Source organism: Dasypus novemcinctus, chromosome 11 (assembly GCF_030445035.2).
Source record: "Dasypus novemcinctus isolate mDasNov1 chromosome 11, mDasNov1.1.hap2, whole genome shotgun sequence".
Lineage (NCBI taxonomy): Eukaryota > Metazoa > Chordata > Mammalia > Cingulata > Dasypodidae > Dasypus > Dasypus novemcinctus.
This window is the reverse complement of record NC_080683.1, coordinates 40,858,284-40,872,242: the sequence shown is the minus strand read 5'-3', so window position 1 is coordinate 40,872,242 and position 13,959 is coordinate 40,858,284.

The following is a 13,959-nucleotide window of genomic DNA, read 5'->3' as shown; positions in this document are numbered from 1 at the left end:
AGTTTTTACAAGTCAAGGTCTACAGCTCCAGAACAATCATGGAGTAAACAGAGAATTGGTTTCCTCAAGTTTGGAATTTTTAGACAAGTTTGATGAAGAAGAGCATCAAGGATGTTGAAAGTGTATGAAAGGGAGTGATCATGGAATATAAGCAACACATGGGAGGAGGTGAACTTGGAGACAGACAGTGAAAAAGTGACAGAGTAAATGGATTGGATGGTGAGAGGACAGTGGAAGCTGGCTGAAAAGGTAAATGGTGGTGATCAGAGAGGCAGACCCTTCAGACAAACCAAGGAGCTACTGCTGATATATTTTTAAAAATATTTTATTTATTTGTTTGTTTATTTATTTCTCCTCTCTCCCTCCATTGCTCTCTGTGTCCATTCACCATGTGTTCTTCTGTGTCTGCTTGTATTCTCATTAGGCAGCTCTGGGAACCAATCCTGGGACCTTCCAAAGTGAGAGAGAGGAGATCACTCTCTTGCATCACCTCAGTTCCCTGATCTGCTGCATCTCTTATTGTTTCTCCTTTGTGTCTCTTTTTGTTGCATCATCTTGTTGTGCCAGCTCTCTGCCTGGGCCAGCGCTACTGTTCGGGGCATCACTCCATGCAGGTCAGCACTCTGTGTGGGCCAGCTTGCCACACAGGCCAGTTTGCCTTCACCAGGAGGCTCTGCTGATTGAACCCTGGACCTCATATATGGTAGACAGGAGCCTGTTGTGGGAAACTGGCTTACCTGTTTCTTACTGTAAATGTTATACCTGTTCTATTGTAGATGTGGTAGTTGTTAGATGTTGCAGTTGTTCCCTACTATAGATGATGTTGCAATTCTAATAGCAACCAGCTGCTTGGTAGTTTCCTATAAATAGGAGGTGGAAACTAGGGTAGAGGCTCTCAGTTCCAGAAGCTGTGAGTCCCCTGGTTCCATCTTTATCTCCTCTCTTTCTCTCTGTCCTTTATTTCTTTAAGTTCTACATTGCCTTCCTTTCATGCAAACCCATTGTGAGCTGATTGCAGCAACTGGTGCCCAACATGGGGCATGAAGGGAAGAAGGCTCACAGCAACTGGAGGCCCAAATAGGGGCACAAAGGGAAGAAGGATCGCTTTGTAGCAAAACTAAAGTGGTTGTAACAGGGCAGAGTCCCGAGTGGTTTGGAAAGCCTTTGAAGTCCTCGAGGGTTTGCTTGTATTTCCCCAGGAGATGGAGAATGTCCTGTGTGGGTACTAGTTCATTGGATAAAGTCATACCATGAACGCCAAGAGACGAGGAAATTTCCTATAGAATCTAGAACCTCCGGGCATGCAGATGGAGTGATGGATGCTGGAAAATGTCTGGCTGGGTCTCATTCCAAAGACTAGAATGGACTTATATCAAATTATCTAAACTACAGAACATGTTCAAGCATAGCATCATAAAGCAAGTATGCCTTGGAGACAGAAAAAGATTAAGAAAGAAATTGAGAGGAGGAAAACTGGAAAAGAAATGCTGAATTATAAAAGGAAGCAATGAAGAAATTCTAGATTAACAGATTTGGAACTGCTTTTGTGTTTGTTCAATGTCAGTGTGTGTGTTGTAATTGTTTCAGTGTGGGTGAAAGAAAAAAAGAAAGGAAGACAAAAAGAAAAAGAGAAAGGAAGGCAAAAAGAAAGAGAAAGGAAGAAAAAAGAGAAAGGAAAGAAAAAAGAGAAAGGAAGGAATAAAGAGAAAGAGAAAGGAAGGAAAAAAGAGAAAGAAAGGAAGGAAAAAAGAGAAAGAAAGGAAGGAAAAAAGAAAGAGAAAGAAAAGCAAAAAAAGAAAGAGAAAGAGAAAGGAAGGAAAAAAGAAAGAGAAAGAGAAAGGAAGAAAAAAGAGAAAGAGAGAAAGGAAGGCAAAAAGAAAGAGAAAGAAAAAAGAGAGAGGGAGGAAAAAAGAGAAAGAGAAAGGAAGGAAAAGAGAAAGAGAAAGGAAGGAAAAGAGAAAGAGAAAGGAAGAAAAGAGAAAGAGAAAGGGAAAGGAAGAAAAAAGAAAGAGAAAGGGGAAAGGAAGAAAAAAGAGAAAGAGAAAGGGGAAAGGAAGAAAAAAGAGAAAGAGAAAGGGAAAGGAAGAAAAAAAGAGAAAGAAAAAGGGAAAGGAAGGAAAAAAGAAAAAGAGCAGGGTGGGTGCTAAGAACAGGGTGGGTGCCCAGAAAGAAAGAGAAAAAGAGAGAAAGAGAAAGGATAAAATGAAAGATGTAAAAGTTAAGCAAACATTGAAAATGTAAAATGTTTGTGGGAATGCTAACTGAACTTTAAGGTGTATTTTGTTTTAAAATAAAATGGTTTTATAAAATCAGAAAATGGAGATATGTGGGACAGAATTAGTATGTATATAGTAAGTTGTAAATGTGTTGTGATAATATTCAGTAAGACAATGTGTTTTGTAAAAGTAAAACAAGCCTGAATGAATACAAAAAGTGCAACAATTGTGTGAAAAGGTCAGCAGTGGAATTTTGCTCTTCTTTAAGGCTTTCTGCCCTGGCCTGATGGCAATGAATCTGGCTGCATAGGAGAAACCTGTGGCAGTGACCCTACTAAGAAACATCAGAGCAATGGTATTTTAAGGGCCTGGAATAGGCAAACAATTGGGACAAGCTTGTACAATCTACAGCAGTTATGGACTATGTATAAAATGCTTGAATACTAAACAGAACTTTCATGAAACATTTTGCATACTTAAGTGATTTGATGAACTGTGATATATAAATGTACTTGAATGTATTGAGAAAAAATTTAATGAGTATTGTTCAAACCTAAAAGTGAAAAAATCCTGCAGGAAGCTTTGTTAATCAGTGAAATGTTATTTGCATAGACTTTGCAAAAACAAAAAGGGGGAAATGTTGTGGGAAACTGGCTTACCTGTTCCTTACTGTAAATGTTACACCTGTTCTATTGTAGCTGTTGCAGTTGTTAGATGTTGCAGTGGTTCATTATTATTGTAGATGATGTTGCAGTTCTAATAGCAAACAGCAGCTTGGTGGTTTCCAATAAATAGGAGGTGGAAACTAAGGTAGAGGCTCTCAGTTCCAGAAGCTGTGAGTCCCCTGGTCCCATCTTTATTTCCTCTCTTTCTCTCTGCCCTTTATTTCTTTAAGTTCTGCATTGCCTTCCCTTTGTGCAAACCCATTGTGAGCTGATTGCAGCAGGAGCCCAATTGCTTAAGCCACAACCACTTCCCCTACTGCTGATATTGACAATGTCAAAGTTTGCCTGAGTGGGTGGATGGTTGAGGTGGACTGTAGGAAAAGATTGTTGGAAGAAAGAACATACAGGAATTGAGAGGCCAGGGTATAGAGTGGCCCATCCATCTGGGTACTGAAGTAACAAATTATCACCACAGTGGTGGTAGAAAGGAAAATCATGAAGAAGGAGCTAACACCTGAAGGCAGGCTGACTAGAGGGTTAGTAGAAGACTCCAACAGATGGCACATGCTTCAAAGAAGCCAAGATATAAGAGAAATGAGAAAGAAAATTTGTAGGTGGCACAGGGAACAAAGAGAACCCCTATCCTACCTCCAGATCTTGAAGTATGTGCAGTGTTGGAGGAAAAAATTCACTACTGAAGCAGGCTACAGGTAAAGTTCTCAGGGTAGTGCCAAATTTGAGTTTCAACAAATGAAACAAATGTTCAGTTATTTTGAGAATGAGGGAGTTTTGCTGATGCTAAGCTTTGAGTTACTGAAGTCCCAGTAGCCCAGCTTAGAAGGTTTGAGAGTAGTGGGAGATAAGGTCTCATTAGGGGGTCTACTGAACTGTGTATATGAGAACAGAGATGATGAATTCTTGGATTGAGGAAACTTCTAATGCTTTTTTAGGGGAAGAACTACACCAAGTTTACTTTTGCACCTTAGAGACTTTAAACATCGAAAACCATGTTATTTAACTTGGAATAAATATAGGTGAGAAAAATAAAACTGAATTCTGATAACATGAGATAAACTCTGACAGTGCATATTTGTGGGCAAAACACATACAAGAATCATGTCTTATATATTCTTGATTACTGAACGTTAAGCCAGTACAATTGAAATAACTTTACATGGTCTTTACAAACTGGATATTCTCTAATATGAAATGTAAGCCTTTATTATGAGCTATTATTTTAAAATGCTGTCTACTGAATTATTTCATTCAAAATAATTTGCTAAAGTAAAACTGATATGTAGTGAAATCAGATGAGGGCAACTTATAAGAATAACAGAGTAAACAAAATCACATCTAGAAACAATAGTGTCAACATTTTATTTATGGATTTAAGGAGGTATCAGAAATAATATTTAGAAACAATTTGCATTTATTTCCATAGCTTTTTTTTTTTTTTTAAGAAAACACACTCCTGTCTGTCTTATGCTTTCTTTTTGTTACCAGAGTCTGACTTTTTGACTTTTATAGCATACTGTCCTTTTAGCCTTCTTTGTAGTGTTGAGGTTTTGAGGGTTGGGACTTAGGAAAGGAAGAGGAAAATCTCATTAATAGTAATGACACAGTTTGATTGCCCCCCTAAATTTAGGAGTCCAGCACTTTGCTGATAATCTTTTACACTATAATTAGATTTACAAAAATCTTATTGTCACCTGTGAATGTCAAATATGCCTCCACACTGTTTTACATTTTGTCTTCAGAGACAGTGCATCCAGGAAACAACCAGTTTAAAGATGTGCAAATTCACACTCCTGAACTGCTGAGAAATCCTTTAGCCCTAACTGAGTAACTGTCAGAGTGAGCTATATTTGCTCTCCTCGACTGACATGTAACAGGGAGTTCAAGAAGTCACTTGTTTTTCATTCGGTTCTTACAAACGTGACTAAAAATAGAAGTCCAAGGCGGGGTTTTCACTCCTCAGCGAGGAGCACCTGCCACGTGGAGCGTGGCTAATCAGCCTGGCGGTGCCAGCTGGCCTTTCCTGGACTGCTGAGGGCATCCAGACAGCCAGTGAGGGGTCCAGGATCCCCTGAGCAGGAGAGCCTGCGGGGGAGTGCTTTCCTTTGGCTAAGAGGATTCGCTGTCCAAAGTGGGGGTGCTGGGTCGTTGCATTAGGGCAGGGTGCTCTTCTGCACAATTTTAATTTAGTTACAGTCTCCAAGGTATTTCTTCGTGGCACTGACATTTCCTGAGAGTAATTTGAGAGCGTGGAGGCATAATCAAGGAAATGAAGTATTCTACTTCTCTACTAACTTTAGAACCGTAGAGGCGATAAATGCCAACACTGAAATCTTGCAGGAAGGCTGAGTGTTCCCAGAAGAGAAGTAGTTGTCACTTGATAAGGATGAGAGAGACTGAGGAGGAGGTTATCTAACTGCAGACAGATCGCGAAATTGAGCTCAAGGTTAGGCACTCTGTTGGCCTCCCATCTACCTTCAACGTTTAGTTCAGATTTGTTTTGTGATGTGCAATGGGGCAAGAGTTTAGTCTAGGAATAAGGTAAATGTGTATGCAAACAGCTGGATCTTACAAGTTATAACTCTTAGTATGGTGACAGTTCACATCAGACAAGAAGACTCCAGCTTAAGTAATGGTGGGGAAAAGGAGCTGGTGAAGCAAAGGAGAAGAGAGCAAATGGAAAGTGGGGCCTCTGAAATAAATGTGTTTTTTTTTTCTCCTTTTTCTGAGCAGTTATATAGAATTCATGCTGTTGGATTACATGCTAAAGTAGCACCTAATAAAATGGTTCCCTCTGCTCCACCTCTCCCACCCCACTCATTCCCTTCCTCCCTTCCTTTTCTCTCTCTCTTTTTCTTTCCACCAGAGAGCATAGATTAGATTACCACATGGTGAAGTGTGGGGTCAATCTTTGGTACAGTATTACATTGGGGTCAAGCTAGTTTCATTCAGTAGATAAAGGATGTGTGTTCAGGCTTCATTTTCCATTTCTTCTACCTCATCCTCTTCCAAATGCAGAATGGCCTTTTATTTTCTTTACTTTCCACTGCTCTACAAACTTGTTCACTTTACTCATCAACAGTGACACTATTGTCTAAATCAATCTCTCTAGAACAGTCTTTTTCAAACTGCAGGTCCTGGCCTGTTAGTTGGTCTTGAAATCAATTTAGCAGGTTCCAACCAGTGGTATTAAAAAAGAAAAGGAATAGACAATATTAGAATATAGTGTACACAGGAAAGTTGAGTTTTGTTTGTATGAAATTGGATTTAGTTAAATGTGTGAGTATATACTAGATTACTGTGTAAGATACTGTCCTTAATGTGGGACACAGATAAGAAAGATTGTAGAATGCTGCAGAAGAGTGGTGGGATTCACTTTTGGCCACTGTGGGGTCTGCAGGGAGAGTGACCACAGTGTCCCACAAGCCTGCTGCCTGGAAGAGCCACTGCAGTGTCTTGTCCAGATGCTGTACCTCTGCTTCCTGACCTTCTGGGAGTTGCATTAGCTTCTGTCTGTTTTCCATACTTTCTCCTTTAAGGCAGTTTTTATGAGTGCCTAGTATCATTCCAATAAATTCTTTTGCTGCTTAAGCGAACCACAGTTGGGTTCTGTTACTTGCAAAAGTCCTTGATGGATGCTCTATTATAGAAGAGTTAAGTGTTAATCCACCTGATACTATTAGTGATACAAATCCAAAATTAATGTGGTTTCCTTCCTTTCCCCCTTTTTTCCTCCTCAGGAAATAATAATAATAATAATGAAAAAAGTCAAGTTGAGTTCACTAATTAGGGTCAAACAGATCCTCAGAGTCTCAGTATTCTGATTATTGTTAATGACATTGAGAATTTTAATGAAATGTAATATGCCATATCACCCTTAATTAACATTCTCTGAGGGCCTACTGTTATACTTGGCAATTACAGTTGGAAAGGATTGTAAAGGATAAAGTTACCAGATGAAATGGTTTCAAGAATGATAGTGTGCCTCTGTGCTGACATTTCAATAACTATATTAAACAATTATTATTGACTTAGGTTATAAACAGAGTACTGGTTAGAAGTATTACATATATTACTTTAGTTATAATGACACAAGATGAGAAACAATCTAAATATTCATCGATAGGGGATTTTAACATTTAATTGTATATCTATTGATTTTCATGCAGTAAAAAAAGAAAGTCCTCTTTTATGGACATGAAACAATCTCTGTGATGAATTAAGGGAAAGAAGAAAAATGCAGAATGATGTTTTTACTAAGGCTTATTTTGTTAAAAACAAAAGAGAAAATTACATATTTGATGCGTGTGCATCAAAATATCTGAAAAGATCCACGGGAAACTGAAACTTTAGCATGGGAAAGTGGCTTGGGGACGCAGAGGCTATTTTTCCAATTACCTTTGGAATCTTTTGAAATTTGTGTTAAAAAAATTGTTAAATTTAAAATGAAGTAGTCTGTTTTATCTAATGATCTTTAACTCTAGTTACTGTTTTTTTCTTCATTTATTTTCTCATTTCATTTTCTCTTTGCCTGAGCCTCAACACGATGGGAATTACAGACCCTAAAACTGTCTGTTTTGGGAGAGTGTGGCGCTGAGAAGGAGTAATTAGCCTTGATGAATCCTGGGTTACTAGGAATCCGACAGCTCTTAACTTTCCGGGGTGAAATCTGGCCCTCATCACTTGGACCGAGTGTGTTTTGACATACTGTGAGTGAGCAAGAACATCTGTTTTATTATTTTGCCTGAAGTATGACCACTTGTGTTTCTACAAATGGTGGGTATTTAAAATATGACACAAAGTGTGCACAGATGATAACTCTTCAGTGATGGGGACGCAATTGCTGTCATAACTTATTGGTGCTTCTGAAATTGACCCTTTTGTGGTATCCATGATATCATCTGGTAAGAGAAATTCTTGCTAGTGTGCACTTCTCATCACAGGCACTGCTAAGAATATACTTGATGAATAAATTTTTAAAAAAATTTATGACACAAATGAAACAGTCTGGTATTATATTCTAATTTTTAAAAAGGCACCATAATCTACAGTAACAATAACACTTGGATCGTGATCTTCTGATGAACCCAAGAGAAAAGAAAATAATTAAGTGGCTTTAATAGGGTACATATTTTTGTATTACTTTAATAATTAAAATGCCTATGATTACTATAAGTTCTAGTTTTCTATTTCTCCGAACCTTTCCAGTACCCAGAGTAAAATAAATCCAAGATGGCTCTCTATTTCCTGAATAAGCAAATACACTTATTCAAATATTAGCATATGATGTATAGAGATAAATATCACTATTTCATAGTATATTTCAAGAATGTCATCTTACGTTTTTAAAATATACTGTCAAAATGGGTGCATTAATAATATTGTATATGCTGCTTGGTTTTATTATTGGAGGATATTGGAAGATAAGGCCAGTTTAAACTTTCAGGTTCAACCCAATGTTATCTAATTCATTGTAGGCATTTTAAAGTGTCATGTTTTCCACTGACATAACTTGTGTGCCATCTGTCTGGTGAGGGGATATTTGAACTCATGCCAGTTGGCAGCAATGATTATTGCTGAGGCTAAAATTTGCCACTCTCCTTCTCTACCTTTACCACTTGTGCAGTCATCCATAAATAAATACACGTGAGCTACAGTGGACAGGGTTAAACAGTTCTACCACCACCCGAGTTTCCCTCCCTCCCTTACTCCCACCCTTTTCTTTCTCTTTCCCTCTCTCTTTCTCTATCTCTCACTCTCTCCCTCTCCCTGTATCTCTGAATCTCTTGTAGATAGTGGTCATGGTAGATTCTGGAGTAAAAACAAATATCCTTTCCAATGTTACCTATGAATTTTAGAATAGAAAATGTTATATTACTACAGAGTGAGATTCCAGAAGAAGGCATCAGGAGGCATAAAGCAGTAGTGTCAGGAGTAATGAAAATTCCAGGTTGAGGTACTGGTGATTCTGGACAAAATAAGAGAGGAAGGAAGAGAGAGGCAATTCGTGCAGTAACAGATGTCTTAAGACTGAAATAGATCTTGGGTTTGGCAAGAATTTATAAAAGCTTCAGCGATAACCTATGCTACCAAAGTTGACATTTTTCTTTCTTGCCCAGCAGTTGGTTGACTTCAGTTAACTTCAGCAGTATTAGCAAGATGGTCCAAAAATTTGGCGGGGAATCTTATTTAACGCAGAATACAGATATTAACTGGTAAACAGAAACACCCTTAGATTCTGTCTGGTTGCAAAATTATTTTAGATAATGCAAACAAATGAAAAATTCAAATTATGTATTGCCAACATTATTACACTTTCTTCCTGGCAATAATGCATGCTTAATCATGTTTTGTGGGTTCCGAATTCTTTCAATGGTTATTGTTTCTGGGCCTTTGGCTTCCTCATAAACTGTGCTAAATAAGACAGCAATACTAAACCAGAAAAATGGTTAGTCCTTTTCTACTGAGACATTTACATTTGTTTCTCCATTTGTGCTTTCAAACATAAAAAACTCCCATGTGGATACCATTGATTATTTCATGTAGAAAAGTGGTAAGACTATGCCCTTGATATTGATTAGGTGCAATGATATCTTGGACTAGACTCAGAGAAAACACTCTACCAGTTCCTCCATTACATACACGAAACAGGGAGTTTTCTTCAGTTTTGTTTTTGATAGTGACATACTCTGACTTATTTTTTTATGTCTATGTAGAGACACACTTCAATATCTAGAGAGTGGAGCCTAAGAATTAGAAGTATGAGCTTTGGAATAGAGTAAATATTTAGTTCCGATCTCAGCTTGCCTACTTATTGGCTCTGTGACTTTGGGCAAGTTACTTAATTTCTTCCTGAGTGTCAGTTTTTCATCTGTAAAATGGAGGAAATAATTATACCTACATCAAAGATAGTATGAAATGAGTTATGTGTAATTGATTTTTTCCTCTTGTGGTCAGTACATTTCCTTTGCTAATGTTTCACTCAACAGCTTAGTGCTTTTTTTACTGTAATTATTTTTAATAGAATGCTAATAAATCATTTTATTTGTTGTAAACACTTATCTCAAATTCTTGGTCTTGCATTTTGTTTATGATATTTTAAATGTGCAGTTTTAGAAGTTGAAAGTTGACAAACTTCTCTATGATCCTCAGAATATTTCCTCCATTGCATTTTATGTTAATAAAGTCCTTCCTTATTCAGAAACAAGACCATCCCAGATATATACATATTTTTTCTTGATTTTTATGCTTTAGTTTTGCATTTATTTATTTCTTCAATTTATTTGTAATATATTTTGAATATGATGTAAAGGGTCATCTTAAATAAATCGTTCTTCCAAATAGTTAATTTACCCAATGCCATTAATTGCATAATTCTCCCACTTTTTCATGTTCTTTAAAATCGTTTACTCAGTTCTTATTTTGCTTAGATTGGCTTCTAAGCAATTTTTCCAGTTACATTGATCTCTGTTAATTCTTCTGTCAGTTCTTCACTGTTGAGAGTTTTCTATGTTTATAGCAGGCTTTACCATCTGGTCAGGCCAGTTCTCCTTCATTAGACTTTATCAAAATCTGGCTTTTTTTTCCTCCTGTTTTTCCAGACATGCTTTACAATGCATGATATTTTGAATATTTTTATTATTATGTTTTGGAAAAGTAGTACATGTACATGGTAAAAAGACAAACAATAAAGTAAATAGTAAATATTTTTACCCAACCTTGCCTCTAGGTTTCCCTCCTCAAAGGCACTTTTAACTTAGCCATTAAAAGTACTGGCTCTGGAGTCAGAATGGCTGGGTTAAAATCACAGAAGTGTAACCTTGGGCAACTTACTTAATCTCTTTGTGCCTCAGTTTCCTCATCTGAATAATGGGGATAATAATAGTTCCTACTTCATTTAATTGATTGGAGGCTTAAGTAATATAAGGAAACCACCTAGAACAACTCCTGCCCCTTTGTAAGGGCTCAGTAAAATAGCTATTGCTCCGACAAGTTTCTTATGAATCCTTCTAGAGGTATTCTATCTAGATTAAAGGACATGTGCATTATACAAACATGGGAAGCAAACAGGACATTCTTCTATATATCTTTTTGAAATTAATAATACAGTGAAGAGATCATGAATGTATTATCTATATCTTTATATATGATATTGGTATCTATAGAACTTTCTTACTCTTTTTTGTTTGATTTTAAAAAAATTTTATCTAGTAACATTAAAACAACCTAAAACTTCCCCTTTTAACCACATTTGAATATATAATTCAGTGCTGTTAATTATGTTCACAATGTTGTGCTACCATCACCACATTTTCCATCAACCCAAATAGAAATTCTATCAGATTTAACCATTAACTATCCATTCCCTAATCTCACGCAGGCCCATGGTAACCTATATTCTAGTTTCCGATACTATGAATTTACTCACTCTAATTAATTCATATCAGTGAGATCATACAATAGTTGTCCTTTTGTATCTGGCCTCTTTTACTCAAAATGTTGTCTTCAAAGTTCGTCTATGTTGTCACACATTCCAGAACTTCGTTCCTTTTTATGGATGAATAATATTAAATTATTTGTGTATAATACTTTTTGTTTATCCATTCATCAGCTGATGGACATTTGGATTGCTTCTATCTTTTGGCAATTGTGAATAATACTATGAAAAGTAGTGTACAGATATCTGTTCCAACTTATTCACTGCTGGTGGGAATGTAGAATGGTGCAGTCATTGTGGAGGACTATTTGGCAGTTCCTCGGGAAGCTAACTATAGAACTGCCACATGATCCAGCAATTCCATCACTGGGTGTATACTCAGAAGAAATGAAAGCAGGGACAAGAACAGATAGCTGCATGCCAATGTTCACAGCGGCATTATTCTCTATTGCCAAAAGTTGGAAGCAACCCCAGTGTCTATCAACAAATGAATGGAAGAGCAAATTGTGGTATATACATACAAAGGAATATTACTCAGCTGTAAGAAGGAATGCAGCATTAACACACAGGATGATATGGATGAATCTTGAAGACCTTATGTTGAGTGAAGTAAACCAGGCACTGAAGGACAAATATTATATTACCTCACTTTTATGAATTAAGCAAATTGAGCAGACTCAGGGATCTCGAGTCTGGAAGACAGGTTTAAAGGAGACAGAAAGGGAATAGAGAGTGGTGAGCTGATACACATATGGGCAAAATCTATGATAGCGTGGAAGAGTGTAGTTGTGCAGTAGATAAGCCTGACAGTGGTGCAACGATGTGATTGGGTTCGGCAGTGCTGGTCTGTGATGGGGAGTAGGGTGGGGTGTAGGGTTGGACTATCCATAAACTGGGCGGAGGGTCAGGAGAAGGAGCATTTACTCTGGGGATTTGCACGTCTGTGGTTAAAAGTGCAATGCTGGAAATGTTCTTTTGGCAATTATGGCAGGAGAGGGTTACTGGTATAGGGTGTTGGGTATGGGGGTTATGTAAGACAGTGCATACCTGGGGCAGCCTTCTATGGGATATGGCAGTGTTCATCTTGTCATAGTGTGTTGTATCAGTAGGTGGAGACCCACACAATAAACACGAAAATATTAAACTCATATCCTGGGGAGTCCTGCTATGCTCTCAATTAGAGGGCCAAGAATCCCTTGAGAACACAGACAGTGCCTAATAAAAGAAAACAGACCGATGTGTCAAACCCTCAATATTATTGCAAGTAACTATGAACATTATTCTTTAAAAATTGAAAAGTAATGGTTACCATAGATTCTGAGGGGAGGGTAAGGGAAGAATTGAATAGATGGAACATAGGGCATTTTTAGAGCATTAGAATTATTTAGCATGATCTTGTAATAACAGATACAGGCCACTTCAAGTTACATCAAAACCTATAAAAGTGTATGATCCAAAATGTAAACCATAATGTAAACCATCAACCATAGTTAGTAGCAATGCTTCCATATTTGTACATCAGTTGTAACAAATGTACCATCCACATGTAAAATGTTATTAATAGGAGAAAGGGGAAAAGTGGAAAGATGTTGGGTAAGATTTCTTTATGTACTCTGGATATTAAATCCTTATCTGATTGCGGTTTCTGAAAATTTTCTTCCATTGTGTAAGTTGTCATTTTACTTTTATAATAAAGTCCTTTGATGTACAAAAGTTTTTAATTTTGATGAGGTCCCATTTATCTATTTTTCTTTTGTTGCTTCTGCTTTGGATGTAAAGTCTAAGAAACCATTGCCTAACACATGGTCCAGAAGATGCTTCCTTATATTTTCTTCTGGTAGTTTTATAGATATTGCTATTATAATTAGGTCATTGATCCATTTTGAGTTGATATTTGATATGGTGTGAGGTAGGGTTCCACCTTCATTCTTTTGCAAATGGCGATCCAGTTTTCCCAGTACTATTCTTTCCAAGTTAGTGGACCTGATACCCTTTTCAAATATCAGTTAGCCATAAACATTAGGATTGATTTCTGAACTCTCAATTCAGTTCTATTAGTCTGTCTTTCCTTGTCCAGTTCCATGCACTTTTGATTATTGTGGCTTTGTAATCTTTTTTTAAGATGACGTTAGCTATTTGGAGCCCTTATCCCTCCATATCACTTTGATGATTGCCATTCCCAGTTCTGAAAAGAAGCTGTTGGAATTTCAATTGGGATTGCATTGAATGTATAAATTGCTTTGGGTAGAATTGAATCTTAACAAAATTTAGTCTTCCCATCCATGAACATGGAATGTCTTTCCATTTATTTAAGTTTTCCTTGATTTCTTTTAGCAACATTTTGTAGATTTCTGTGTACAAGTCCTTTATATCCTGGATTACATTTATTATAGATATTTAATTCTTTTAGTTGTTTTTGTGAATGAAAGTTTTTCTTGATTTCTTCTTCAAATTGTACATTTTTAATGTATAGAAATACTACTGAGTTTTGCATGTTGATTTTGTACCCCATCACTTTGCTGAATTCATTTGTTAGCTCTTAGAACTTTGTTCTGGACTTTTCACAACTTTCTGTAGATAGGATCGTGTCATCTGCAAATAGAGAACATTTCACCTCTTTTCCAAT